Here is a 26,580-nt window from a genome sequence, read left to right on the forward strand (position 1 = left end):
GAACCGTGTCCATAATGTAGGTGTGTCGATGCGCGGGTGGTCTGCACGCTACGTGAAAATATCTCAGAAATTTTTCAGCTGATTACATTGCCGGCTGTAGTACAGAGGAAGTTATTTTCGTTTATCGAAAAGTCAAATGGAATTTAATAATTTCGACGAACACGAAAAATGAAGAAAATGTGAGATTAGAAAATGAAGATAGTCGAATGTGGGTGAATCATTGATTTTAATTATGAATGTATGAATATTTAATTATGAATATTTATAGTTCGTTGTTATTTGGCATATAAACAATCGCATAACGCGAAAGTCGCAGTTTTTCTTGACTTTCGACCAATAACTTAGAAAATCTGAAGATTTTGAAATCTTTCGGTGTCTGTGTAGCTGGTCTCTGCATCAACTGATATCCATAAAACGTATTGGTTAAGTTAAACAGGATCAGAGCAAACGTGTTGTCTAGTAAACTAGTCCTTTGAACAAATTATTTCGTTTTATTTACATTTTCGTGACCGACCGTATGTATATATAATATAAAATGTTAATTAACATTTCAGATTATCCAAAAAATGAAGCTTTAAATGAATAACATCATATTTAAATAAGCGAAAACAGATGAATGAAATTACATTTTGGACTCTATGAAGTGTATAGAATATTCTAGCTTTGCGTAAAAGGTAAAAGGCACGCGATGTTCCAAATATTTAAAAATATCCTAGAAAGTGGTAAATTACTGGATAAAACATTTTAACCAAGGACGATAGAATACCAGAACATGAGATGGATCTTATGTTATTCAAAGGAATGTACTCTCTCGCGTTTGAAACTCGCGACTATTTCGTTTCCCTTCTGTTTAATAAATAATGCAAGGACGACAAAATGAGAAGAATCTTCCTTTTTTGGAATTAGATGTAGGTTCCGCGGAGCCCGCAACATTGCAGGTTCCAAAGACAAACTCGACGACAGACTTGGATGCCAAACAGGTCAGGTACAAACACCTCGTCTCAGTGTTAATAACGTTCGCGCCTTTAGAAAGACCTTAACTTGAAGGTTCCCCCCCTCGAAGTACAAAAGAGAACACGCCGGGCACCAGGGGAAAATTGGGTCTGGTTCCTTTGTAGGGGAACACTTGGAGAATACTTAATGGTCGGCTAGGACGCGGGTTTACCCTCGCAGGTGTGACGATCAAAAGTTTCCGCATCGACGTGGCTCATTTACCCCGAGCCATGGCTTTGACGGTCTCCTCCCGCCTAGAAATTTCATTCCAGAAGACGTTGATGACACTTACATTATTATTCTATGTTTTTCTCTCCCCTTAAAAAAAACACAGCCGAGGTACGCCTGTTGTTTGCTAACGTGGCCGTAGCGATGGTGAATCATTACGAAGGGATCGATGGAGTCTAATCGATGAACCATTCCGAAGGAATACGTCGCATTAACTCTTATCCAGCAGATATATTCGTCCGTAGAGTCGATCACTAAAATATTCGGGCACCATTTGAAGTAGCATAAGCTTTTAAAAATTGGATCAGAATTTTACATTGTTTCGAAATGTTACAAGAATGAATTTACTGTACACTTTTGGAAACATAGAAACTGGCTAGAATAAAATAAGAAAATGATATTTTTTTAAAACTGTTGCATCAAAATTTAGAACGAGGATTTGATGATGCATTTTGTAACAAGCTATAAATGATGAAAGACGTAACAATATCCAGATTTCGTGCAATTATTAGTCGTGAAAACTTGCTATTTCACTACTTTTAATTGTTTGTTGCTCATAACAGGATCAACTGGTTTCATTGGAATGTTCAACGTGCGTTTTTTTATTATCTTGTTGTCACTCGATGACAATAATTGTGTAATATCTGAACAAAATTTGAGTCGCTCTTTAAAAAATTATTCTCGTCTTCAAATGTGTGTCGAACGATTTCAATGTGAGCGTTGGTACATTTCTCAAATTAATTTTCAAATCTGAATAAAATATTCGATTGAACGTAGTTCATTCGAATAATTATTTTTGACAAATATCTATTCGAAACAGTTCGAATAATGCCCGACTTCGACGTACGCCTGATGAAATTCATCGACGAACTTTTTCCAGCGCCGTGTCACGTAAGTCACAATGGCAAAATAATGGGCAGTCAATTATACGAGGTCACTGCGGCTTGTTAGCCGGCGAAACGCACGAATTGGTAGCCTTTTTACCGACTCGCGTGAAATGATTTATCGCCGGCGAGTTTTTAGCTATTTCACCCGGGGAATGACAGCCGGGCTAATTAACTTCGCTATTGTTGCCCTCTATCCACGTAGTGGCGAAACTATTATTACTCACGCCATCGTTGCTTCGCGGTAATTAACGAACACAGTCCGAATATCTGACAGGAAAACGGGATGGCATCGTCGCCATCCTCTTCATCCTCCCTTCGGCTTCCTGGCAAACGCACCCTAATTTAGTGGGCTACATGTAATACGCGAACGCGAAGCTGGTATGAGTCAATTTTATCACGTTTCGAGGAATACGTGTTTAGACTGCTCGGTGAGGAGGAGGGGGGGGGGGGATACCGTGGCAATTTAATTTTCGAACTACGTATTTTGATTTGTTCCCCTTGAATAATGAACAGAGTTTACCTTCGTATAGGACTCGTGACCGTACCTCTTCATCGATCATTAAAAAGGATGACATTCGTCGAGATCGTGAACTTACCTGAAACAGAGAGAAAAGAGTCGTTTTTTATTTTACATGTTACCAGAAAATACTATAATGGGAAAAAGTTATTATAAATATTTCAAATAGAAACGAATGAATTAATTCCTACTATAAACGTGAAATTTTGTAGTAATCAGCGGACTGCCGAGTTTTATACGCAATAAAAATTGTCTGCATCAATTGCCAGAAACAAAAGCTGCATAGACATTTGTTTCCCTCTTTTTTAATCATTTGACTTAGTTGACAGTAATAGAATTGGGGTTAGAGAGGGAAACGATGCCGGAGTGGACGTTGCAGCACAACCGAATTAGTGACGTTAAGCAGTTAAAAGATCCGTAATCAATCTACTTTAGAAGTTAGAGTAGCAATCCGAGGTACTTTTATAAGACGCGGCAAGATCTCGGAACTATGTTCTACACGATTCTAAACTGAGAACTCATTTCACGGTTCAAGAATAATTACGGTTCCACGAATCGGTGAACTAAAATAATTATTTCTCTGGAAGGAGTGCACTCGCTGGAAACTCCGTTGTAAAGGAAAGTCGCCAAGTATGGAATATCATTTTGTTCCTCGCATGCCATTCTTACAAATCAATCGCAACAAATGTAGAAATTTAGAAGGGCACCTGGCCCGTTTATGCTAAATAAATGGATCAAGAAAATGACAAAGTGCACCATACATATGGATTTGCTTACCAAATATGGAATACTGATAATAGGTACAATATTTTCATAAAAAACAAACGAAACGTTTTTTTCATTAATTGTAGTACTTTGATTATATGATATTATTATTTAAGATACGATAAAATAAAAATTTTATTCAAAAGAACGTTTATATTCTTAAAAAACAAAAACAATATTTGTTCTCTTATTAATTAAATCTTTTGGCTCTAATATCACATTTAAAATGAAATTAAATAGAAAATAGTTATTTATAATAGTCATCTACGTCCATGTGTCAAACTCCGGACTCTTGCTTTCAGTATGAGCCGTTAAGATATGTACCATTTGTACCATATGTACCATTTTCCCTTCCCGGACCATTTTTATGGATTCTGACATTTTTTTCTCGTTCTATAGAGATATTACTGATGCTTCGTTGCATTGAAATAGGATTTAATAATAATAAATAAACTATAGAAAAAGTAATAACACCATCAAGTACGTAGTGTTCATATTTAAGATTTCACAAAGTAAAACATACGGTATTCTGTTTTTTAACACAGACAGGTACATTAGTGACAAAAAAAGAAGCAAGTAACCATATAAATTAATAAATATAACGAGAAATAAATTTTCGAACGATAACAGATAGAAATACGATTGGCACGTCTCTAGTATTCAATCTTTGCACTACGATGGTGACTCTGAAGCACCAATCAAAACTGTAATTTTAAACAATTTTACATTTTATATTTATTTGTACAGAAGTGCCCAAATGTATTATTTAACAATACGGTATAAATAAATGTGCCTCGAACAGAAAATCTAATACTTCTAGCACTCTCGATACAAAATAAGTCTCCCTTAAGCAGACCTTAAACCTTATAATACATTTTAAACGTCCTAGTCTTAATAAACTGCTAAAAATTCAAGCGTAGCACAAATAAGTATTCAGTTCTATACTGAAAAGGAGAATCAAAATCGAGAAACCAATAGAAATCTTCTAGGTCGGACAAAATGTCTAGAGTTGTAGGGTTCAAATGTAAGCATTCGAGGGCAAACGATTAATTTGTCAAATCATTCAAAATAGCATAGAATACCATATTTGGAGACTATTCCGTGTTTTTCCTACTTTTTGCGAGGAATTCGTTGCCTGGAAGAACGTTGTGCCCGCGTCCGCGTGTCCCCGCGACTTTCCTTACTTCCTTAACGAGCGACACGACGTAACGATGATTCATACCTGCCGGACGTAACTAAGTGCACCGGGGTTTAATATAATGTGCCGTTAGGGGATTTAAATAATTAGTATAATGAGGTGAGCGAGGATACCAAACCGACGACACCTCGCGTGCCTCATCCGAAGACGAGGCGCGCGGCGTCGGCGTCGGCGTCGGTGGCGTCGACGGTGGCAGCGGTGAGGAGGGGATGATAGCAAAGTGGAGGGTGTGGGTTAGGTACTCCAATTTCAAACTCTGATATCAAGGCACCGGGAGCCGGCACAGAAAGCACCGAGCCAACCAACCGACCGTTAGCGAACCTTTCTCGTATTACTAATTAATTATTTGCGGGTTTACACCGCGATGAGAAGAGATTTATGTACAGCCCCCCGTATCCGAGAATTCCATTTCTTGCCGTTTAAAATCGGTTTTGGATCTAACGGTGTTTGCGGTCCGTGGTCTGGTACGGGAGATAAATGATCTCATAATGTGAGGGGAAATGGTTCATCCGTGGAATTTTAAATCAGTTTTGGTTGGGCGTTGCGCGATGCCTCCCTAATAGTCGCGTGGTTATCACCGTCGCGTCCCGGATCGATTTGTTCGTGCGATATAACCTATGTAATTTCAGCTCATGAATATTAATCCGAAGAAATTCGACTCGTTCTTTCCGAAATTAACGCCGTCTTCGCGGGGAATTCGTTCGATTAATGAACACTTTTACTAGATATGGGACGTTCGAATCTTCGAAACCCCTAGGAACTGAAAAAATCTCTGGTTCAACGAACAGCCAACAGTTTGCACGTGTATCATTGCGTACTATGATTCTCCAACAGATTCTTTTATTAGTCAGTTTAACCCGAGAAAGATAACCTACGTCGCAGAGGCGCCTGCGAAGACTGTTGATTTTTGTTAATTTTCCATAGAGGTCTAGTGATTTAAGTTTAAAATTACTTAAAATATAAAAAAATATAATATAAGGGCATTTTATTTTTACAATAATGCCAAACCTTTAAAATGACTAGATTAACTTAAATAAATATCCATTGTTAGTATAAAATTGACGCCTTAGAAAAGCATGCGCCTCTGAAGCGTATGGTTATCTTTTACGTACGTTGTCATATGGTTATCTTTCTAGGGTTAATTAATAATAAAAACGTTTCCAATTTGAACGGGAAACGATTCGATCGGCACAGAATCTCGAAGATATGTAAACCACGAATCATAAGTAATTTTCGAAAGTACAACAGAATTATTCGAAATAGAAAGCAGACACGCGAGCTCCAGACAAACGTCGCGGTATTTTGAGCAATGGCTTTCCCAAGTTTAATATACACGCCAGGCGGATGCGCTATCTGCAAATTTACACTGTCTATCTGTCATTTATGCGGTGAGCAGGGAGAAATATTGTTTCATGTCGGAAACGTTTTCATCCGATGCGAGTCCACGGAAAACTCCGTTGCTTTTCACGCTACATTCCCTTAACTGTGCCTGAGTTTTTGCTTGATTATTTTCTCGAAATTACTCTGCACATTTCTGTTTTACATACGATTTTGCGTTCATTTTCCCTGTTCTGCACGACGCAGGGTGTAGTGCGGTAAGTCATGCATCGCGTAGGATTCTCCACTAAATTCTCCACTAAAGCAAGGATTCTCCACTATAGCAGTCGTCTGATAAAGTATTATTGACACGTATCGCTTACTTTCAGCGAATAGCAAGAAGTCAGAATTAAATAAACAAATTACGGATTATTATATCCAAGGCGCATTTTCTTCTGTGGTAAAGTATTATTAACACGTATCGCTTACTTTCAGCGAATAGCAAGAAGTCAGAATTAAATAAACAAATTACGGATTATTATATCCAAGGCGCATTTTCTTCTGTGATAAAGTATTATTGACACGTATCGCTTACTTTCAGCGAATAGCAAGAAGTCAGAATTAAATAAACAAATTACGGATTATTATATCCAAGGCGCATTTTCTTCTGTGATAAAGTATTATTGACACGTATCGCTTACTTTCAGCGAATAGCAAGAAGTCAGAATTAAATAAACAAATTACGGATTATTATATCCAAGGCGCATTTTCTTCTGTGGTAAAGTATTATTAACACGTATCGCTTACTTTCAGCGAATAGCAAGAAGTCAGAAATAAATAAACAAATTACGGATTATTATATCCAAGGCGCATTTTCTTCTGTGATAAAGTATTATTGACACGTATCGCTTACTTTCAGCGAATAGCAAGAAGTCAGAATTAAATAAACAAATTACGGATTATTATATCCAAGGCGCATTTTCTTCTGTGGCTATTTCTACTGCTTCAACGCGAAGAATGTAAGCAACCTCTTTATAAATAGTTTACAACACGAAATACATAATATTTAACAATATCAACAACAACTGTCAAGTTGAATGATGGCATGGAAACGTGTTTATCGTTTGTTGCGTAAATAAATCTGTATGCGTTTGAAACATTTTTTTACTAGTTGGAAATTATTCCACATACCGTTCTAGATAATTTATTATATTGGAAACGCAGTTTTCGAAAAGATCGTTGTAAGAAAGTAATCAATTCTTTTTCGAAATTGTTCTATAGACTCGTTTAAACGAAGTACAGTTGAATTAGAATGAATAGCAAAAACAAGCTGATTCTAGCATATTGTGAATGATTGTGAATGGAATAATTTGCTAAAACGCATAATACCAGCAATAATGATCAAATATTTAACGGTACCGTAAAACGATCGAAAAAATTAACTTGAACAACAAAAAGTTAAAAAGTATGATCCAGAAGTTTCAGAATTAACAATTAAGTAATATGGAAATATGTGACAATATTAACATTGATATCATTTTTACTTGAACCCTATTCAACGAAGCTTCATGGCGACAACTCTTACCATTGAAAAGTTATTGAAAACTGTCACTATATTTTTTGATCCGGACCACCGCGCGCGGTGGTCGTCTCTCGAGCCGTTCAGAGCGTAATAGAAACGCCGAGTGCCGAGCACCGCTGCCAGCATCCTGCGTTTTGCCAAATTGTTTCGTTTCTATATTGAAAACAAAACACGATTTGTAGCTATATTGAAAACTGCACATGAGAAATAACGAAATTAACAGATTCGTATTTAGCGCGTAAAAACCGACGCGAAATTCGAATTGAAAGTTCAAACTACGAATACGTGTTTGTCCGGTATAATTGACGATGACTGAAGCGTAAAAGCGTGTAAGGGAAAATAAATTAGAACTTTTATTTCGAGAAGTCATTATGTAAAGTCGGTCACAAAAATATTTGGACATCCTTTAAAACGGAATATAAATAAAACAAAATCAACCGATTTCGATGAAATTGTCAATCTGTATTTGAGTTAGCGAGTTTCACAAAATGCGATGTTTAAAGTATAATTATTCGCTCAATTAAAAAAGTCAAAGAAAGAAACATGAGCTTCTTTTTTCATTTTCATGCCATTTCAACCAATTTTAATTTTTGCAACAATTTTGTTTGGCGATTGCTTAGTGAACCAGACCCTATAGAAATGAAAAAAAATTCAAGCCATTTGGTCCGCAGTTTTAAAATTTATTTCGTGTTAAAAAGTGCCCGAATATTTTTGTGACCAACTGTACGCGCGTTTCAAATTCTTTTACTCTTAATTGAAAAGGAATGTTTCACACTTACGTACATACGAAAAATATTGTTACTGTGTGATATTTATAGCTGTATTGCCCACAAATAACACAGTTGTATTCACACCATGGTTTCTTTTTACTTTCATTTAATTCTACAACTTTTTAAAAACACGTTTTGTTTATTTTCGCTCGGGTTTACGTACGTTTTTGCACGTTTCATTTATGTATGCACAGTGTTTTTAACACACTTTCTTCTACACACCGTAGAAAAAGAGAATATATTTGAATACGTGTGAATATGTTTTTAAATTAAATACTTCTTTGATGCTTCTTTGATTTGTTTATTTTATTTCTCCTTTAATTAATATTATTATTCTGACACAATCAATTGCTCGTGTTAAAGTTGGCAATTGCTATTTATTCCTCGTCCTTGAAATCGATTTAATCGTTAAGCTGCAGCTTTATTAAAATGATCTTTATTTAATACCCTGAATGATATTAATTTAAGCTGTTTTATATAAACGCTTAATAAAGTCGATAATAAATGATTCAGGTAAAAGTACTTATTATGAAACACCGCTCAATTGTAACTCCTTTTCGAAACAGTAGCACAAATAATACAATAAAAAACATATAGAGCATAGGAAAGTTAATGTAAAAATTCTACCCATATTTTTGAATATTGTTCCTTATTTTACTCGTGCAAATGCTGTAAAAGAAATATTTATTCGAATACCCGGTGTTCCTAAGCAAGAACATATTGTTCCACATCACGTCCTTCAATTTTCTCACGAATGTTTCATATTCAACATTCCTATTTTGAAACGGAAATTTTTCAAATGAGCATTCCAAAATAGGGCCACTGAATATGAAACATGGGAACGTGTATGAAAATGGTGTTCCAAGATAGGTACACACTCGTACTTTACTATTATATTCGTACTATTTTGTATGCATATTAAATAAATATTTCATAATTCATTGATTTATCTAAAAACATCGATCTGTCGAACAATAGCATGAACCTTCAACGATGACGCTTTTAAGTTCTAATACAACTTTAATTTGTAATAAAATTATACCACTTGAGAAGCGTTCCAAATTAGGTACCTTTACCTTAACCCTAGAAAGATAACCATATGACAACGTACGTAAAAGATAACCATACGCTTCAGAGGCGCATGCTTTTCTAAGGCGTCAATTTTATACTAACAATGGATATTTATTTAAGTTAATATCAATATATAATATATATTAAAGGTTTGGCATTATTGTAAAAATAAAATGCATTTATATTATATTTTTTTATATTCTAAGTAATTTTAAACTTAAATCACTAGACCTCTATGAAAAATTAACAAAAATCAACAGTCTTCGCAGGCGCCTCTACGACGTAGGTTATCTTTCTCGGGTTAAACAATGAAGGAAAATGTGTATATGCAGCAAATGTCTTGTAATTAAGCAAATATAATAACAACATATGCATCACTAATAAAGTCCATCTTCGATCTATTCGAAATCTAGCAAAAGTATCGAGAAAACGTCGACGATTCTCACCCCCTGTCCTGCTAACACGGATAACGCAAATAAAAGAGCGTATTCGGTGGCCGTCGAACGGCGGCAAGCTCGTAAGACAGTGTCGGAGGCGGAACGTGAGGAAGATACACGCCGAAGGGGTCAGAAGCCACCCACTAAGGGTTCCGCAACCCCCTTAGTTTCACATGCCCGGCGCATTTTGGAAAACTCTAGTTCAGCCGGGCTTATAGTTGAAGCTTGATACGACGTTGACGGTATGCGCGTTTAGTGAAACGGGTGGGACTCTGTACGCGGCATGAATAAAACATTCTCAGCCTCGTAAAACCGTTTCTTCCTTCTCCCTTTCCATTTTTTTTTTCGTTCTCTTTCACCCTACCCCCTCCCTTTTCTCGAAGGGTTACGGAGTCTGGCTCGTGAGACCATTAGTACGACAGCGTTGGACCGATGCGACGTCTGTGTGGACCCTACAGTTTCGCCGAAGGGTCACAATGAAAATTACGGAAAAGCGACGCGACTGCCGGTGCGGGAAAAGGGGGATAGTTGAGCCTGATACCTCCACGGTACCAGTTTCCCGGACAGATTTCCCTCGTTCACGTATAATCGAGTCTCTCGAATGTGTGCGACACAATTACTTTTTATTAACGGAAACACACAGCGCCGTCTACAGAGAGTGTCCCAAAAATGTTAGAAACCTCGGGATGATTCCTGAGGTAATTAGAAGTCACTTTACCCTTAACCACTTACGCCTGGAAATGGCGAGTCCCGCTCACAAAAACTTTCTTTTCCCAAACTCGAATTCGACGCAACACTGGGCTACTCGCGTCGAAACAGTGGGAAAAAGTTCTTTTTTGAAACTACCATCGTAATGAAAATCTCTTTCGCTAATAGTCTGCTACCAAAAGTACAAAACTGCGTCAAACAGCCGGACAAGGTTGTTGCAAAATGGGGAAAATTCTGTGGAAACATCGCAGCATCCGTAGCAAGCGACGACCTCGCGAAGGGCTTAGATTCGTGTACGCGGATACCTTTGGTATACGAAACGATAAACTGGCGAAATAAAGGTGGAATCGAGAAACCTACCGAAATCCTGTTGCCAATAAGTTATCCGGGAAAACGCGTGTTACAATCTGCTCTCGGCAGTGGTTCGCGGAAAATCTTCAGGACCTTCGCCCTCTGTTGCACGTGTGCACACAACAATCGGTAACTCACTTTTACAATACTTTCGCAACACGATCGCTGACGCGAACGATATTTAGCAATGCGACATGTGATTCCAACTGTGACCTCTTTGTTCCGTCTTCCACGTAGTTAGCTACATTGTCATTAATCCCTACGGTGTCATTTGATCCGTCTGGGCTTTGATTGCGCGTATATGCGTTCGGTTGACTTCTACGCTTTCAGTTCGTGCGTTTTCATACTTCGCACGAAAAGAACTGCTTGCATTTATTTATCAGTATCGGGGGGATAGCTTAGTCGAGGTGCTAATGTAGCATGATACGTAAAAAATGGACTGCGAATTTCTATGCAAAATAAAATTTGTCTTCATCAGTTGCAAAGGAATACAAAACCAAGTGGCAACTTCAATCTTCCTTTAATCGTCTAAATAGATTAAAAATAATGCACTGACGTTTCAAAATGCTTTCAAGCTTTACACTCTTTTAAATTGTAACATTTTGTCATAAATGTATAAAATCTGCAGTCTAGTAGTAACTAATATAACACTTACGAGTGATTATAAGAGTGATTTATAATTGTATACATATAATATGTATGTATTATATTTTTATTATGTTTAAATTTGAATATATTATAATATATAATCAACATATATGTGTTTTAGAATATTTTATAGCACATTTTGTACGTAAATTTATATTAGTTATGTACAAAACTTTACTTATTAAACTATATTAAACTTTATTTACTGTACAAATGTTGCATTAAGGAGATGGTTATGAACGGTAACAAAATTGATTTTCATTTAAAGTATGGAGCACGAAGTGGGCCGATAGCATATATTAAACTTATAAATATTGAATATGTTATGATTATCGCGACCTGAAAAGTTATGGCTTTTGCATCCACCGTTTTAGTTGCATTGCTGGTGCATACCGAGCCCGAATAAACTCAACGCTCGCCACTCCGTTGTTTTGTGCAGCGACCGCTAATTGGCCATTAGGTGAAAACTCTTGGCCACCGAATTAACATAAACGCAGTGAAAATACTAAATAATTTTGTCAAAACTCAGCTGTTCTTCGCCGAATCGCAAACAATTTTTGTTCATATCTCCAACAAAGAGTTATTGCATCTTCTGCCATCGCTTAATTCATTTTATCCCTCGAGTCAAAATTGCAATAACCTGATATTACCACAAATTGCGTAACATCTTCGCGGAAATCTTAAATATGAAAGAACTAAATAAAGTGGCGACAAAATAAAAATTATTTTCCTTTCAATAATAAGATGAAACGGCAGACTTATTTTCATGTCAAGGGCTCGGCATTAATAATTTACAGAAAAATTGAATAAATGAAACGCAGCACGGCGAGTACACAAGGGGAATATCAAAATACTGCAGCATTATTTCCACTGTATGAACATCATAAAAAGGAGAAATACATTTTTATCTAATTTCTGTTTAATATAATCGATGATGAAAATGTTTATTTTGCATAATGACTCGCACTCTAGGAATCGCTCAAAGATCAAGTTTTCAACAGAATAAATGGATAACATTCCTTTGCGCGATAAAAATTGTATTCTCGACGAATCTTTTGAAGTTGCCTGTATACGATCAAAGTCAAATTAATTTCACTTTCCGCAAGAAGTGCGTAAATCTTGGGAAGCTGAGCATTAGCGTTAAAATGCGAAACTGTTGTTTCTAGGTCGAGTACAGACAGAATCTTTTCACTGATGATAAACAATAAGGGATGGCAGTTTAATAAAATCAAGTTAGTTAATAACGTTTTACGAGCAATTCCGTAGCATAAAGGCGAACGAAAATCCGGAGAAGCGCAGACCGGGCAAACAGGTGTTTCAACGGCATTATTAAGTTTGATTCACCGTGTTTCCCTTGCAGCTGCGGCGGTGAGCTGTGCGCCGGCCATAATTTCCATTGTAACTTCTCGTTTCGAGTTGCCTCGAAAACTTTCAATCGGATTTGCGAAACGATATTACAGAATATTACACGAACGATTGAACCGAATCGTTATCTGCTTGAACGGTTACTTAATCCACGGCTTTGGATGCAGGCGGTCACTTTTTAGGGATTCTTTTACCCCGCCTGTCCCGCTACCACTTTTACGATTTAATCCTATCACTGATTTTGTCTATTATCAGAAATAATATTACCCTATACAGTTCCGTATATCGGATATTGCTTTTATAGTGTACGATACGGCAATAAATAGAAACATTTTTGTTCAAAATATTGGATGGACAATTTATTAATTTGACTTTCGATACTAACCATGTTGTTGATTAGCAACTGTTCGTTTTACATGAATTCTCTAATGGAACGAGGTAACTTTTGTTTCTTGCATGTTTTCATCTATTTTCGTTCTGAGATTTTGACAACTAATATTATAAACACAGTTTATTCAACATAAATATCATCGTATCAAAAATTGACTTCTTTAGAAATCAAACATTCTACCGTTTATTTTCGTATAAAATAATAATAAAAAAATGTATTAAATCAATCTATTCTCGAAAAGCAAAAATCTATTTCCAAAATTTTCAAAAAGGGGCATAATAGAGAAGGAAGAAGCGACAACTGTGAAATAATATTCAAAAAGAAGAAGCGAAGAAACAAATCAATTAGTACGTGGTATGTGGAATCATTCATTTTCGTATGTGGAATCTTTATTCCGTATTATGTCAGAAGATAGTTGATTGACTTCGTTGCTACACAATTGAAGTTTCCAACCCTAAATTCGATGTGTTAATGTGTCAAGCAATTGCGAAAGAAATTCGAAGATATCATGTTCTCTTTACCGTTTATCAATTTTACATTTCCGTTCTGATGCGCCAAACTTTCCACTCAACCCGATCATAAAACGAAGCGTAAGGAAACAAATAAAAAGATCGAAGCAGAGCAATGTGAAACTTGCATTGAAAATAAAAAAAAAACTCTAAAAAACCGGAGGTGATAAAAGTTAGCTGGAGAAGAAGAGCGTGAAGAAAAAAATGAAAACGAAGAAGAAGAGAGGGAGAGAGAGAGGGAGAGAGAGAGAGAGAAAGAGAGAGAGAGAGAAACAGAACTCTTCGACTGATGCATTAACCACAGCCGGCGTAACCAGTATTATCCGGGACGTGCGGTCGTTCGCGAACTTTGAATCAGATTTTAATTAAACGAAATTGCGGAATGATATTTCACGGCCAGTTACGTGGGTGGGCGAGTTAAGGTTCGCGGGAGATACTCGCACGGCCTACGGCAGTCAGGTGTCTGGACGAAATTAAGTTTGATTCCGTTTCTTTAGTGGCAGCTGTACCAGCGGAATCGTTCGTTCGTTCGTTCGTTCGTTCGTTCGTTCGGTCTCCCTTATTTCCCCGGTTAACTGCCACGAAAACCCTTGAAAACTTTCGTACCGATTCCTTCCGAAGACGGGATTACGTGATATTTCAATGGTCTGGCGTAATTGAATCTCTTCTCGCGATACCTTGCGCAGAATAAACACTCCGAAGACTTGCAGGATATCGTAACAATAAGCGCTCGTGGCGCTGGCACGATGGAACAATCATAATTTTACGAATTAATTGAGCCGCAGGTCTCTCACGAAAGCTATTGCCATCGGTTCCCACGGCATTCGTCTAGTCAGGAGAGAAGGGTGGAATTTACTTGAAATCTACTTGAAATTAATGTTCATATAATATATTATATGAATGTTTATATTATATATATTCATATAGTATGAATATTTATATTATATATATTCATATAGTATGAATATTTATATAATATATTATTTCGTTATTATAATAACGAAACACACGCACACACACCACCTTATTGGTAAATCATTGCAGTACGATTTCTATCACAGCTACGACGATATCTAGACTGCAGATCTTTATGCAAAATAGAAATTGTAATTTTAACAATTTGACATTAATATAATAATATTTTCAAATTGTTTGAATATTTTTGCTACTTCGCGTTTGATTTACTTGTTTTCATCATAAATTATAAAATCCGAAATATATTGATAACACTTGATCGTCGCTAATAAATTTCTACACGAGACAGAGATCATTTATATTTATCGTATGTCAACGTTTATTTCAGCGTTTAAATACCGACAATAAAAGGGTAGAATTTTATTTCGATTCAAAAAGCGTCAATTCTTTTTGCAATAATTTTAATAAATCACAGAGAAGATAGCAATGTTTTCAAATTTTTCGAATGCATTTACACTTCGCTATGTTATTTGCTATGTTTATACATAGCTACGTGTTAGTGAACGTATATATAATAATATAATGATTTGTTATTAATAGACTGCGAATTTGATGCATCCATGGCAAAAATGAGTAGCAGAATTATAAAATTGCAAAGACATGAAAACAATTTAACAATATACGCACCACTTCGAATTTGTTAAGATCATTGTGAAGAAGTTACTTTATTTTTAATGACTTTGTTTCTTGCCATATCATCTTGGAAAATGTGTTCTTTCATTCGTCCAGGTATTCCGCGTACAAAAAATATGTAAATATACGTACACAACGACATACGTAGCTAGGAACCTAAGCGGAAAAAGTAGTTTGAACCCCGACGCGTATATTTTAATAACTCTAAAAGGACGGTTCGATCGTAGTACATCAAAACGTTCTACGAGGCACTACGAACGTTAAAGTTTAATCGTAAGAAAGTACTGTGTCGTATAATATGTATAGGTATTGGACACCGGTGTAAGGAAATATTCGAGGTTATATTTCAATCCGTCGTAGTATCCGCTTTATGTACCCGCGTCCTATCCGTCGAGGGACCAAGGATGGATAACTGATAGGGAGAAGAAATGCTGGTGACGATATTTTATGGGACTACAGCTTTTATTGCGCAAGACATTTAGGACATCTCTAAAGGGAGTCTGGTTTGCAGTAATACGAAACATCCAGAGTTACACCCCGATGTTACTTTCTGTTGGGGACCGACATATTGGTCGGCATATGGCCCGTAATGTTTTACGGCGATGCTCACGATATTCGCTTAATTTGGTACACCTGCAAATGCGGGGTAGGGACTTCCATTTCTCGTCTTATTCGAAAGATCACCGCTATCTTATCCGATCCCAAAAGTATTGGGACGTCTGCTTATTTAGTAGAAATTGTAATTTTTATTTCAGCTTAGGTAATCTCTGCGAGTTTCATGGCATCATATTGTCCAAAGAACATATTAAGCTATAAATGTTTGCCACTTATGCGATAAGTTTGCCCATTTATTGCATTCTGTTCTTTGAAAACGTATGCTGAGTTCGTTCTCCTAGCTCGGTACGGCACGCATCGTTTTCCGATATGTGTTCCTTAGATATACATATATGTATAATATGATATTTTATACGTGTTCATACATTTATTCTCATTTTCTCATATATACAGGGTGTTCCACAATTAGTTTAACAGCCGAAAATGAGGGGTAGCTGAGGTCATTTGAAGTAACTTTTTCCTTTGCGAAAATGCGATCTGCGGCTTTGTTTACGAGTTATTAACGGAAAACACTGGGCAATAAGAGGCGACGGCGCCAAGTACGAGAGCCCGCAGCATGAGACTTTGAGAGATAGTCGGGACGGACTCGAGCCGCGTTCGAAGTATTGAACAAATCACGAAGCGAGAACTTTCCGGATTTTTTTTTACTACGTAACAGTGATATTTTTAAGAAAAACGCTGTTCACCTTTATTTTAGAACGTCTGAAGAATATTTACTAATTTTTCGGACCCGAAATAGTAAGTAATTTAACCGTGACGGCCGTTTTAATTTTCTAGTGTGCATGACACATTGTGTGTAATATAACCTTGACATAACCTCGACCTTGACATAACCTTGATATGACCTTGACACGATCTTGATATGACCTTGACACGACCTTGACATGACCTTGATATGTCAAGGTTATAATATTCTTCATATTTCTCTAACAATAGTTAGAGATGATAATTATTGATAATATTCTTCATATTTCTCTAACAAATTTGCTTTGCGAATCATTCGTTGAACTGTGTTCGGACACGGAATTATTTAAATTAAAATATCATTTACGTACTTTGTTAATCTTCACTGTACGCCTTGCTTAAAAATTTCATATGTTACACGCAAAGTGTCATGCACACTAGAAAATTAAAACGGCCGTCACGGTTAAATTACTTACTATTTTGGGTCCGAAAAATTAGTAAATATTCTTCAGATGTTCTAAAGTAAAGGTGAACAGCGTTTTTCTTAAAAATATCACTGTTACGTGGTAAAAAAAAATCCGGAAAGTTCTCGCTTCGTGATTTGTTCAATACTTCGAATGCGGTTCGAGTCCGTCCCGACCATCTGTGTTTTCCGTTAATAACTCGTAAACAAAGCCGCAGATTGCATTTTCGCAAAGGAAAAAGTTACTTCAAATGACCTCAGCTACCCCTCATTTTCGGCTGTTAAAATAATTGTGGAACACCCTGTATAATAAAAAAGCCTAATAAAATCGGTGTCGAAATTAGTCCACGAAGTAATTAAAAAACGCAGTGGATATATCGACGTAAAGAAAATTAAATTTTCTTTTATAAAATTGACGTTAGTTTTATTATAATGTAAAATATAGATGCACTTGTTGCAGTTGAATATAATTAATTTTTAAATAAATTTAAGTAATTATAACAATTTTCTATCGGTTTGTCAAATTTTTTTAATTTTCTGTAAGTGTTCTAATACTTTTGGAAGGGATGTACGCTACGCTGTTCTGCACTTTTTATATTTTCGAAGCTTGTTTCAGTTACAATAGAAAATTCCGCGTTTCGGTGGAATGAAAATTCCAGTGGAACACCCTACAGAGTGTACTGGATAATTGAAAATTCTCAACAATGTTTATGCAGATTCTCTTGCTCATACTCCACGATACAAAGCCCGAACCGATGCGGTAACGTGTTCCACTTGGTTAAAGATCTCTATTGCATTTGTCTTAATATTGAAATTTCGCATCAGATTAGCATTAAATTAAATGATTATCTTTTATATATTTGTATAACACGTACAAATGAACATAGAATTTCTCTCAACACGGTTAACATGGATCGTGTTTTCTTGAAACTGTTTGAAACTGAAGTTTTAATTAATATAAACGTGGAAAATTGCGTAACGTGTTACAAGAGCGGTGACCATAACGATTACACTAAAGACTTTATGGATTTGTAAGAGAAGTGACTGGATAAAATACAAAAGCGCAAATGTACTAGAAAAATTTAACAACGTTGCTCACTTCTCTCCAATTTATTACAATTATTAAACGAAAGAATACATTTTTTTATTTAATTTCTGTTTCTTACAATTCACATCGAAAATTTCTATGTTGCATAAGGATACGAAGTCTAAAATTATTAGATTTCTAAATAAACTACTAAAAAATTTTGTTATTTGAAAAATTTAACAATGCTGCACGATTATTTCCAACTGATTAGAAATGTTGAGAATGAAAATAAATATTTATTTAACTTCTTACTAACTTTTAACGTTTGTTGCAATCGAGGTAGAGAATTCGTATTTCGCATAAAGATCGACAATCTAATAATAACGGAAACGAAACCGTTTTCATATTCGTCTCATCTATTCATCACAAACAATAAAAGTCCTATACGTCGAAATCAAATTTATTCTGTGATATACGATCGTATTGGAGCCCGGCCGAGCTTGATGCTTACTAAATATTTCATAAGAGCCAAGTATTCAGAAGCGAATACATTTTTGCAAAATCGTTGATCGTCGATAGCCCGGGGCTACGTATTAAAATATTTTGCTATGAACAAGTGGTTTCAGGTTCATGTAACCTGTTTCCATCGTACACGGTCTACAACCGAGCCCGTCAACCCACAATTGCGAAGGGTAAGTTCAGCTGGGTATTAGGGCAATAATCGTATAACAAAGGGATGGTCACCTGATGGTCCTTCCGGCTGGGATATGGATGCGTTTGTTGGGAGAAAATTTATCGAATTTTCTCCCCAAGTCTTTCAGTGGATTTGCGAATATAACGCTTGGATCAAATTTGTCGTAGAAATTGTTACGTTTAAGGGATATTCACACTGAAATTTATGTTGTTAAAAATCGCAGTTTTTTTAAGCTGCTTTCTATAATCGCCTTTCGTTGAATAATCGCGGTATATTTCAGTAATTTATAAAATAAACACTTGTGCAGTGTTCACCGAAATCCGCACCGTTCAGAAATCGTGCTAGAAAACAGAGTTGGGCATTATTGGGAATCGTTTCGAATAAATATTTATCCGTATGAATTCTTTTTAGTTGAATATTTCATTCGAATAACGATTCTTCGTTATTCATCCTAATTTGTTCTGTCTAATTTATACGAAACATCTCTTTATAGTAGTTTCGAGTCTTAAAAATGAAGAGTAAAAAGTTTATTTATTCATTATTTTTGCAAGTGTGAAGCCTGTATCCAGAGGATCATATTTACGAAACAGGATTAATTGTAATTCTGATTGATCGTAAGCGAAGAAAACATGAAAAATTGCATATGTGGAAACTTCGAACGCATCTTTCTCGAAACTGTTTTTAAAAACGGTGTGCAAGATATCTCGACATCTTATCAACCAATTACTTAAAAATTTTGCAGTGACCTTTTTTGAAAATTTTTAACAATATCTGGAAAATAGAAACAAAAAACATACGAGTTCCGTGTACAAATTCGAATGGCCAAATACAAATAACTGTCATTCTGAAAATTTTCGCACAAAAATGGAGATGTTCGTTCGTCGGTGCTTAGAGAATATATTCTAGTTTCAAGCAGTTCTTGAATTTTTGTTGTAGCTAATTTCGTTTGGCTTTAATCTCGTTGAATTCTGCACCGGCCATCTTGAAGAAAATAAAATCCTTCAAAACGATGCCATTAAAAAGTAAAACTTCGGTGAACTTGGACCGTCTAAAGCGGTCTCGTCGGTGATGCTGTAGATTACTATAGAACAACAACGGATCGACGACGACGACGACTGCAAACGTCGAAGCCGATCGGGTCTAGTCAGAGGTCCCCAAAGAGATAAGACGATAATTGCCAGTTTTTCTTCTACCGACAAGGGTACCGAGCGAAACGCACGAAGCCCGGCCGAAGTAGGAACTAAATCTTTGTGACTCCATTATTGGATCCTCATACCTCTGCTGGAAAGGAAGGACGAGTGGTAGGGGGCCAGTAGCACTGGCCCGATATGAAATCCGGAAAGTGCAGCCCCTCGTCGCGTCGGTGCAACCGGGACCACCGTGCGGTGAAACGGCACCCGGATCGAAAGTTATTACAAATTCCAATCATAAAGCCCAATCGATAAGCCACGAAGCTTCAAAGAAAATTATAAGTTGAGCATCATGGATCCGCGGGATAGGGGTGCAGGCGGATGACGTTTCGACGAGAGCGCTGGGGAGGAAGGGGACAGACCATGGAGGGGTTTCAGGGGTTGTTGGTAGGGTTGTAGGGACCGGAGGGGAAAGGAGGAGGGTGGAGGCAGGTCGTAAAGCCATGAAAGCGCCTCCAACAAGGCGGTATTGCAGGCAGCTTTTAAAGTTAATAAATTCGTCGGCTTGCTTTACTCTTCCAACGGTTTTCCCTTCCGCTCCTCTATCTCTCTTCTTCATACTCCTCTATTTCAATCGCCTCTATTCTCTCTTTCTCTCTCTCTCTCTCTCTCTCTCTCTTTGTCGCTTTCTCGCTCGTTCGCGCGCTTTCTCTCTCTCTCTCTTTTCCCGATCTTCGGCACTCTCTTCTCTTACGTCTTGTTACGCGATTTTTTTTTGTTACCAACGACCGGGAGAAGAGATTTAAACTTAGTTTGAACGGGAAAACGAGGTAAACGGATTTAATAATATCCTATAGCAATAATAAATGAGATTTATATTTAACGGTATCGCAGATACAGCGCGTGCGACGGGTCACAGAAGGCTTGAAAGTTTCGTGGAATTCAGATGTTCATGATTCGCTCCGGGTGGGAATGAACGCTCAATCATGTGCGGGAGAGGTATTAACACGTTTTTCACAGACTTAAACATTTAATTTTTTAAATTATAAATTGAGTTTTAAATTATAAGTTAATTTCTTTTTTATATATATGTATTTGGAAGAATTCCCCTTTGAAAGCCTAAAAATTTTCATTATACATATACTTGTTATCAAAATCTTGTTGACGGTTTTGAGAATATTAAATGTTTATTAAAGAGCGGATTTTTTCACTCGTCACAGTTCCCTGAATGATTTCATCGTAAGTGAACCAGCCGTTTCACTACCGAGTTCATACATCCTCAGATTGTTATAAGTTTTTCTCTAACTCTAGTCCTATTATGCCGGTTAAAATGGCCGATTTCATATTTTGTAGTTTAGAATTATTGAAACTGCGAAGACTCTATCATAGGAAATAGTTGAATGAATTCCTTAATGCAAGCATATGTTGCAACGAAAATGACAAAATGTCTAACAAAATAAATTCAGTATTGCCATTCTTACAAAGCAACACACATTGCTCAGTTTTAATGCTCGGTAGATTTAGAGTTAAAAGTGTAATATAAGATTGATTGAAAAATAAAGCATTATCTAATAATTTCATTTAGGATTATCACGCAGAAAATAGATTATTTATAGTATATTTTATATGCACTATACATATACTATACTATATATAGTATACTTTATAGTGTAGTAACTGAAAATTCGACGAATAGGTTACTTGATTAGGAATGGTTGATAAAGTGTTAATAGCAAGAAACAGAAGTTTGAAATATGTTTCTTTCCTCAATAAGTTCAGTAAGTCGAACGTAATGTAACAGTTGTTTCAAAACTAATGTTTGCCATAAATGCATAAACTTTGCGATCTACTAATAACTGATATTATCGATTTCGCCATAAACCGCTGCTGTGACTCATCAATGATTACTATCAAGACGTTACCAACATCGACCTGCCTTGTAATTTCGATTTCGAGTTACAGTATCTACCACAGAAGCAATCATGTTGCGATACCGGAGCCAAGAGTGCACGGATATGATTTTTGCATTGGAAGCGAGTCACGGAAATGCATCTGGTGCTCCTCGTTATAATCGTAAACGATTTTCCAATGCCTGACGTTATATCTTGTAGAAACATGACTTCGGTAACGTAACACATGCTAACTGTCTGACCTCGGAAAAGACAGTGGCAATTTTTTATTAATCCAAACTTTGTAAATATCTCAAGATAAATGTCTGAATTAGGGCCATAAAACGTACGAACCAGGAACTAATGCGAAACAAATATTATTTTGATGTTTCTCAACAAACTTTCTCTGTAGCGTTCTTGGGAATCGTTTTTGTAAGAATTAACTTAATACATTTATTTTATAGGAAAAGCTTGTGTCCTTCAGTCGAATATAACAGTGGTGGAAATCTGTATGCTTTGTGAAATCGTGGAGTAAGTCCAGAATTTGAATTTAAGCCACTATATTCCAGGTAATGTTACAGTCGCTATATTTAACATGTGAAACTCGACCTCATTTTACGTTAATATAAAATAAAATATATACAATTTCAATCGGTAAATAAAAGAACTATACTTAGTACTAACTATTTTTACGGTTAAGATTCAATTACTTGTTAACTATGGGAGTCCTACGAGAAGATAACTTATCATTGGACGTAAGTAATACGAACTTATGGATGAAGAATAGAATTAAAAAGAAAAGAGGAAATTTTCCTGATAAAATTTGATTCACGTAACTTCTTCCTTAGGTATTTGTAATTCCTGCACTCGTTCCTAAGTAAGAACTAGAATCGAGAATGTTCACCGATAAAGGCAAACTTGAACACGGTATTCTCTGGAACTAGCAATCTGTTTACATAGAACGAACAATGCAGTGACAAAAAACGAGTTCGATACACCAGAAAAGACGCTAACGCTCTCAATGAATTGCAATCATAAGACTGAATAGCAACACGACACGGAGCGGCGCGGCGCTCAATCGACCAATTGATTTCGCCGGCACGGAAAGCGCACTCGAAAGCGGGCTCGATTATCGGAAAACGGCCTATCAGTCGTGATTATAGTTCCTTTTTCGTGTAATTTTCTTCATATTTATACGAAGAAGTGGTGATCGAAGCGAAAAGTTTATAGATCCAATAATCGGTTTTGTAAAGTCATCGGTTGTGCAATATTTAAATGCAAAATTATGTTGGCATTCACGCGCGCATATAAAAATAGTGATAAAATATAGCGAGATAAGAATGATCGATTGTTTTGTTATCCACCTATCGAGAGAAATTGGTAGAAGTAGTATTTCATTTTCTTTTAAAAAAAAGATATACCATATAACTATTTTTATGACATTCTGTAGAATTAAACATAGTGAATAATGATCGTAATTTATTATGCGCTTTAGAATCGTTCGAGTTTCGGGACTATGGATCGATCTCCGTACAAATCATCCGTTGCTAATGACGAGATTAAGGTACCTAATCGAACCCAGTTAGCGTACGAATACGAAATTCTGCATACAAATTCGATTGTATTGGTTCTAGCAGGTCATCGTCTGATTCACACTAAAGTGCTATGCCAATTATTTTAATCGACTTCGTATCCTTTATTTTTAGATTGATGGCATCATGCAGACTTCTTTATTGGAAATGATTGAATCCGTGTCCTAATCCAAGCATACGTTATGATAAACGCGGATAAATATCGATATATATATATATATTTATTATTATTATTTCTTCAAAATTTCATCTTCCGCTCGTTTGCCAGCTGTTGTTTATCGCACGACAATATTTAGTCAACAGTCTCAAATGATTCTCTATTCGATTCATATTCAATTCATTCGATTCAACAATTAATATGACTATCATTTGACAATCTGACTTAATTCTTATATTAATTTGATAGTATAGACAATATATATATATATATATATATATATATATATATATATATATATATATATATATCGACATTTATCCGCATTTATCATAACGTATGCTTGGATTAGGATACGGATTCAATAATTTCCAATAAAGAAGTCTGCATGGTGCAATTAATATGTCTGACGCATGTTATTTTTTAAGAATGACTAGACAGAATATATATATATATTCTGTCTATACTATCAAATTAATATAAGAATTAAGTCAGATTGTCAAATGCAGACTTCTTTATTGGAAATTATTGAATTCTCTATTCGATTCATATTAACACTGAACAATTAATATGACTGACGCATGTTATTTTTTTAAGAATGACTAGACAGAATATATATATTGTTGTTCAGTGTTAATATGAATCGAATAGAGAATCATTTGAGACTGTTGACTAAATATTGTCGCGCGATAAACAACAGCTGGCAAACGAGCGAAAGATGAAATTTTGAAGAAATAATCATGGATCATTGTAAGGGATCTAGCCTAGTGAAATCCGATTCGAGTTCGCAGGGAGGGCCGACGCGGGTGGCCCGGCCGAAGGAGGCAGAAATGAAGGAGGTGGAGGAGGATCGTTGGCCCCAAGGCTCATCGTTCATTCATGGGGCATTTACTCGGTATCCCCGTAAAGCCAACCCTCTCCTTCCTCGGTGCCATCCTCTCCTAGACTCCCTTCCTTCTCCAGACCGAACCACCAGCAACCCTCTTGTGCCTCCTTACATCATTCTCTTGTCCTCTGAAATGGATCGGGATCAACCGGATATAACATCTTCCTCAAGGATTCATTTTCGAGCGCGGCTGACCACGATGCGTTTGCTCATCCCCAGAATTTTCAAGTTGCAATTCGTCTTGCGTGAAATATTGTCTCCGCGTCGGGCCCGGAGAAAGTATTCCGATTTCTGTCGAGAACACGGCTCTCCGCTGAATATCCGGTTGGCAGGACCGATCGTTCAGATTCAGAGAGTCGAACTATAGTAATTATCGTCGGTGACTGTGGCCTGTTCTCGACAATTAGGCCTCTTAAAATTGCTACGGTGTAACGACGGGGAAATTCTTGCCGCCAGCGCAGAGATCGAGGCTGAGAGAGATACAAAGCAGAATAATCACTACAGCTTGTTCTGTATAATTTCACGAAATTCCATGAAAATGTCATTCATCAGCTATCTGTATCCTAACCGAAATTAGTAGTGTGGAACATGGACCGAATGCTGCACCTGGCTCGGAGAATTTTTCAGCAAGGAAAGATGCAGCAGATCGGTGCGTGGTTGATTCCACGTCAAAAAATAAGTCGGAGAAAGAGAGTAACATTTTCTTTTTGTTTAAGGCTCTTTTTTCGAGACAACTGAGTTGGAAGATGCGTCAAGTTTGCATGGCTTGTAGTACGACGAGAAGTAGAATTGGTGTGTCATGCGCCACCTGATTCCTATTGAATAGTATTATCTTTTTAACATACGCTTTAAAACAAAACATATGAAGTATGCAAAATAAGCAAAATAAAAGATATGTTTTTGGAATCACCTGATCATGACATAAGTTTCTGTACAGATCTCATTGGTGCACCTATTTTCTAAAAAAAAACTATGCATTTGCATAAATATCCGCGGTCATAATAATCAGTCTTTTACGGCAGTTCGCGAGTGAATCGAAGGAAGCATCGAAAGATCGAGGTCAGAAAGGATAAAGAAATGTAGGATGCGAGTCGAGGGAGGGAGTGATATCCACGCTGTCGCCGAAACAGCAACGAGGATGGTGGAACAGCCGAGATAGAGTAGAATACGTTTACTCCGGCGATTGACAGATTCTGCTGACTGATAACTAGAAGAAGCGTTGACTCGCCGGGATTCCTCGAAAGGGACTCGAAGACCCTACCAAGGTTAGGGATAGCGAAGAGCAAAGGGGAATCGAAACGAACATAGAAAGTAGAGGGAAGAGAGCGATTGACGCATGAAAGATTCATGGCCTGCACCGATGGCCACATCAGAAATGCCGTAGGGCGAGTCTCGACTCGATTCTCCTTTTCTGCGAATCCCGAAAGGTATCTCGAATTACCGTTGCCAGCTTGCTGCTTCAGCTGTACCGTAGCTGCTCCCTGTTAACCGGGCCCGTTACGTTCATTTTCGAAATCGCGACGCGTCCTTCTTAGCTGATTAGCTCTGCGGAAATGAGAATCGTTCGCGGGAGAGGAACGAAGAAAGTGGAAACAGAAATAAAACAAACCAGCAGCCGAGGGTGGCAGTCTAGAAAGATTGAAAGATAACAGTGAACGGTTCTCGAGACTGCCGGTCATCGCTTCGATTTATTCGTGACACCGGTGTAGTATCTTCCGGCAGTTTTCCGATAGACCCTTTAAAGTTCAAGATCAACGGCCGCGAATTTCTAAAAAAATTCTTCAAACGCGATAATAATTTCGGCGGTAATCGAACAAATTATTTCGACTGACATGGTCAAACAACTTCTTTCGGAATGATTATTTGAAAAACCATTACCGAGCTTCTCGCAGGCATAAACGGTGCTATCAAATTAGTGTAGCAACAAAATTGACATAACAGCAATTTTCCTTTAGACGGCTCAATTGAACGTCGACTACGAATCATCGTGAGTAAGGAAAAGCTTTCTACGCAAAATCGTTAACACTATAAATACCGGTCAAAATGACTGGTTTCTGATTCGTTCCGTCACAGTTGCTTCACCCCTTAATGCACAATT

At 36.8% G+C, this 26,580-nt stretch overlaps 1 protein-coding gene across 1 annotated transcript in view; it reads right to left on the reverse strand.

Moving 5' to 3' along the window:
* The window catches only part of LOC117223829 (protein muscleblind-like), a 609,735-nt gene that overhangs the window by 39,725 nt on the left and 543,430 nt on the right, over positions 1-26,580 (reverse strand). The window lies entirely within an intron of this gene.

The sequence above is a fragment of the Megalopta genalis genome, chromosome 15 (assembly GCF_051020955.1).
Source record: "Megalopta genalis isolate 19385.01 chromosome 15, iyMegGena1_principal, whole genome shotgun sequence".
Classification (NCBI taxonomy): Eukaryota; Metazoa; Arthropoda; class Insecta; order Hymenoptera; family Halictidae; genus Megalopta; species Megalopta genalis.